The sequence below is a fragment of the Populus trichocarpa genome, chromosome 5 (genome assembly GCF_000002775.5).
Source record: "Populus trichocarpa isolate Nisqually-1 chromosome 5, P.trichocarpa_v4.1, whole genome shotgun sequence".
NCBI classification, from domain to species: Eukaryota; Viridiplantae; Streptophyta; class Magnoliopsida; order Malpighiales; family Salicaceae; genus Populus; species Populus trichocarpa.
In genome coordinates this window covers 9,669,928-9,675,927 of record NC_037289.2, presented here as the reverse complement: position 1 = coordinate 9,675,927, position 6,000 = coordinate 9,669,928, and positions in this window count along the sequence as shown.

The window sequence follows — 6,000 nt, the reverse complement described above, 5'->3', positions numbered from 1 at the left end:
TTGTTTCTAAACATCAAAATAATTGGTTTCCAAGTAGAGAACCTTTTAGGATTACATCCTAGAGGCATCCCTAAGTAAGTGAAAAGCAATAAGTCATGTCTGCAATAAATTGAGTTTGCCAAAGGTATACTTTGTACCTCATCGATATTAATATTGATCACTAAACTCGTATAAAAGTTTATTTTGAGTCCAAAACATAATTCAAACCACTAAAAGATCCTCTTGATCATTTTCAAATAGTTTAAATCATTTGAAGAAAAGACTAAGGCGTCGTTCGCATACTGAAGGTGAGAAATCAGATCATTATTTTTCATCTGAAATTATTTAAACAAGTTTGTAGCTGAAATTCGGTGAAATAGGACTAAAAGCCCCTCAACTACAATGATGAACAAAAGTGTTCACAAAGGGCCACCTTTGCATAATCCTTGTTTGAAAATGAAAAATAGGACTTGAATCCTCTCATGTTCATCTTTACATTAGTGGCCAATGTCATTGATGTGTAAGGTATGTCTCTGATCGCTCTCCTTCACACACATTGTATTGGTTGATGGACTTACAAGCTTTTCTCCTCATGAATATTATAGTATTATTGATGGACTTACAAGCTTTTCTCCTCGTGAATATTACAGTATTATTGATTTTAAATTGTGTTTGTAATTTGGTGATTCGATATATCTTTAGGGTAGAACCACATTATGATTACTCGTATATGAGCTTTCACTTCTGTTTAAGGATTTGTTTCAATCGACAATCCCTAGAAAAATGTTGTGCTCGGTACTTCATTAACGAATTTGTATAGCTTGTAGTTTATATCAATAAATTATCGTTCCCAAACTAGGATAAAAAACATGTAAAGGTACTAACCATTTCTTTTGAAGAATTCATGATTTGGAGGAATTTTGTAAACTTTAGGTCATGCAGAAGATCTGTTAGGCCATTTAGCTAAGGTAAATGTTATACCAACAGTTTTGGGTTGGCCTAATTTTGTATCAACAAGCAAAATCCTAACTTTCCCTTTATACTCACCAGAAAAGGCTTTCTAGTTAACCAAAAAATACTTGATCCATGAAGGTGAGGTGACAATTACCCCCACAAGCCGAGAACCATTTCCATTTTTTTTCTTCTCTCGATTTAATCGAAAAATACTTATAGGACATGGCTAAGTATCATGTACCACAATCCTATAGTGACATATCATCAATTAGATTTTCAACTAGCTATATGACCTGTACTTCGTCGTAGGTCAAATATTTTTATTTTTCATAAAATATTACATATGAAGGTTTTTTCAACGCATTTTTGTTGTTTAGAAAATTTAACAAATCAAAACATTTAGGCATACATGTAATCAAATAAACTAAGAATTATGTGCGCTAATAAATAAATAAATACATTATTAATGACACCTAAAAAAACTTGAAAAACCAAGAGACGGATGTAAATTAAGATATTAATTTAATCTCAAAAAATATGATATTAAATTGATTGAATAAAATAAAATAAAAAGGAATAACATGTAAGACTACATATATTAAAAATATCATCTAAAAATAAATATTTGTTATTTTCAAAAATATAGTTATCTATACAAAAGATAAAAACAAAACCATAGATGAATAAAAAAAAATCTGAAAATTAAACTCATAACCAAAAAATTAATATTATTTAAAAGAGACTCTCTAAACAAAATAAAAGAGAGAAGAGGTATTAATGTAAATATAATTAAGTTGTTTTATTAAAAAAAATCATCAATTGAAAAAAAAAGTTAGGGAAAAAAAGGGTCAGGCGCTGCTAGACCTAGGAAGCCAGGCCAGCCTGTCTGGCCAATTTAACTGGGGCCCCTTCGCGGGCCTGACAGGGCAAGCCTATCCACCCTTTTTAAAAAAAAAAAATTGACACGTCAAATGTTTTGCCCAGCTTCCAGCCACTATGGTGGCCAAAAAATCAGAGCCTATGTTTTTTTACCCCAAAAACTTATTTTTAAATCCCTGTTTGATCCAAAACACCTATAAAACACCTTAGAAACCATGACAAACCTCTATATAGCATTAAAAAACCCAAAACACTGCCATAAAAACCGAACTTAACCCGAAACCAAAAATCAACCCGAGCTCATCTATTTTCTCACGAAATTTTAAGGTACAAAAAAACCTAATATGAACCCCCCTCATTAAATAAAACAATTTGACATAAAAATCACCTATTTTTGTGGCCTAAATCGGTGTCAACGGTAAGTTTCTCTCTCCACCGCGAGAATCCAGCAACTCTTTTTTCTCCTTTCTCAACCTAGGACAAAAAAATAACAAAAATAAACCTCTGTACCAAATTAGATTTGGAAAAATTCCAAGCGACCGAAATTGTAAAATTTGCGTGATTGTTTAAGTTGGAGGATCAAAGTGTATTTTTTTCAAAACTAATGGTACGCCACCCATGTTCGGTGTGTTTTTCATTTCGATCCCTCCTCTTCCAATCCCACCATTTCATAAGAATTTGAAATCAATTGCTTCTTAAATAGGACTAAATTGCACAAAAACAAAGTTTTATGATCAAATTGATAAAAAACCATTTTGCATAGTGACAAAAGCACAGTGAAAATCCCATGCATTTTAGAGTATAGTATAACTAGCTAGGTGGCATTCCGACTACCTGGTAGACCAAACTAATTTTTTTAAAAAAATATATATTAATTTACCACAAACACATTTTAAAAAAGAAATAAAAATCTATGAATTAAGTCATAAACTTGACTATTTCAAATAAGTTGATTTTATTTTAATTAGACTAAAAAAAGCGACAACAGTATATGGACCAAAGTTTTTTAAAATTATCACAATAACCTAGGGAGAAAATATTATTTCAAAATGGGACAAATGATTGAACTTAATTTTCAACACAATAAATGCTGAAGGATGACATGAGGTATAAAAAAGGACCTAAAAAAATCAACCTGAGTTAGCAAGACAAACTTATAACCCTGGTAATTAAGGTTGAGCCAGCCCTGATTATCATGGCAAACTCGCGATCTGGATTACGAGATCGAACTAATCCAATACAAAAAAAATAAAGAAAATCGCGAAGCCTATTTAAAAATATGTTAATCCGCGTTAATGTTTCAAACTCGTAATCTGGGTCTTTAGACACGAAACACCCTATCTAGAAAAATCATGAAACTCAATTCACAATCAATCAAATATTGAAGTATTAAATTGAAAAAAAACAATTTTAATTATAGAAAAGGATAAAAAAAATAGCAATTAAAAGAATAAGGATCAAAATTGAAATACAAAATAAATTTTATATTTAATTGAAGGGTGAAATTAAAAATAAAATTCATTTTAGCAAAAGTAATCAAAAAATAATCAAAGAATGAGGATTAAAATTGACATAAAAAAATAAAACAAAATTTTGATTGATGGGTGAAATTGAAAAGAAAAAATAACTTTCACAAAAAGAAAAAAAAAAGAATGAGGATCGAATTGGTAAAAATAATATATCATAAATTTGGATTGAATGATGAAATTCCAAACAAATAAAAATTTTACAAACCATCCCAAAAGGTAAAAAAAATCATTAGAATAAGGACCAAATTAGAAAAAATAATATAAATCAAATTGAGACTAAATACTAAAGTTGGAAAAAAAATAAAACTTTAATAATAGGGGCAAAAAAAAATTTAAAATCAAAAGAATAAATACTAAAGTTAAAATAGCAACAGTAAAAGGACCAAGCTGTCATTTTTAGGGGAGAAGAGAAAAAAAAAAAAAAAAACAAAAGCCCCACTAGTGATAAACCTCATACCCAAAGCCAACACATACCACCCCAAAAAAAAGATGATACAATGACACTTTTATTGACATGGCGAAAGGTGGGTTTTGGTTGTCAAAAGGCGTTGCACGCGTCGTCAAAAGGTTGTGAGCACCTTGTATAAGGTGGCGCGTGTTATGCAAGCGTCAACCACTTTTTTTTTATTTAGTCAAAGACTACATTGCCTCTCAACTAATGTGATAATAGCAAAAAAAAACCATTGGAAGCCAATTTTATTTTTTTGGATTCAAAGGGCATTTTGATCATTTCATTCTGTGTTTTATTTTTTTTATTTTTTTTATTTATTCAAATATCAAATTGCCCCTTATCTTTTCTTATAACTGAGAAGAAATCATTGTGAAAAGATGGAAAATCCCATTGAGGGTGGTTTTACTTCTTTTTTTGCTTCCAAAGACATTTTAGTATTTTTATATGCTTAAAAAAATTAAATAAAAAGATATTTAAACACTCAGATAATATTTTAATGATTAATGAGTCTTTTAAAAAGATCTAAATACTTTTAATATCAAAGTATTTGTTTCTTTTAGGAAAAGGCAAAGATATAATTCCACTATTGTAATGAATAATACAAATGAGTCTATATTTATAGTATTTTTCAATGTCTAGTTAGGTTTTATTAATATATCAATAATCATCTTAACAGATAGTGATATATTAGTTTATTGGGTATCATATGAATTTATTTGTCAATATAGTAGTTAACATACTAGTTATAATCAAGAACATTCTGTCTCTAGCTAGCTATCTATCTATCTATCTATCTATCTATCTATGATCAAATTACCAAGCACCCATATAAAATATACATTGTTGCATAATGTGAACACATAATTAGTGCAAAACTTCCTTTATAAATATTTGAGGACATCAACTAATTATAACCAATAAGAAGTCATAGTTGTGTTTGAAAGTTACATGTGCTTGCAGGCGACGGGATTGCAAACTTAAGGTGTTTGGTATGCTAGTCATTCAAGTGATTTAGTTGACGCTCATTTTTTCCCCTTGTCAATGCTTCTATTTTACACAAGAAACTTGATCTCTTTAATTATGATTTTTCTGTTTCTAATCACAAATCATATATGGTTGGACGATCAATATTAGTATGAATATATAGGTAAGGTACTTTTCATTCTCCCTTAGCTTTATGGCATACTAACAATAAGCTAGATTCCTGCTCCTTGGTCAATGCTACAATATTTCTCAAAGAAATTATGTATTATTAGGTATAGGTAGGCTAAACGCATCCACCATTATAAGGCCACATTTCTCACCCGTTTCTTTTTCCCATTTAATTCATATAAAGTCATAAAAAAATACTTCACATAAAAAGAAATATTGAGTTTTTTATGGTCTCCTATAAAAATAGACCTTGTGAGTTGGGATTATCCATTACTTCAGTTAGTATTTGTGACGAAAAAAAGATGATGTATAGAAAAAGAAATTAAAAGTATGTTGTGTGTGTATCGGGGTTTAATCTCTGTCCAACCAAAGCTCAAAGTTCAAAGTTGGTTTTTGCTTGGTGAGACCGGGTGTATTTATACACCAAAAAAGGAAACCATGTTGGTTGCCTAAATGGGAAACCTCAATGGTCACCTAAATACACGACCATGTTAGTCCCTATGTTTAGCCTATGGTGACCATAAAGGTCTAATATTGAGTTTTTCATGGTCTGCTATGAAAATAGACCTTGTGAGTTGGAAGTTCCTGAAAATATAAATCCTTCATAGAACGAGGGATTCTCCATTACTTGAGTTAGTACTTGTGAAGAAAAAAAATATGATGTATAGAAAAAAATATTAAAAGTATGTTGTGTGCATATCAAGATTTAACCTTTGTGTATCCAAAGCTCAAAGTTCAAAGTTTGTTTTTGCTTGATGAGACCAGGTATATCTATACACCAAAAAGGGAAACCATGTTGGTTGCCTAAATGGGCGACCTCATTGGTCACCCAAATAGGCAACTATGTTTAGCCTATGATGACTAGAAAGGCCTAATTTATTGTTTTTTTAGCCTCCCAATCCCCCCCTCCCTCCAAGTCTTTCAAAAAAGGTGTTTAAAATATTGAACTTAACTGGGAAAAAAAACATACAAATGTTATTTTTAAATCTGTGCAATAATATTATCATGGTGGGGTCTGTGTTTTTGTGGCAAGAATCAGTGTCTTTTGTATTTCTT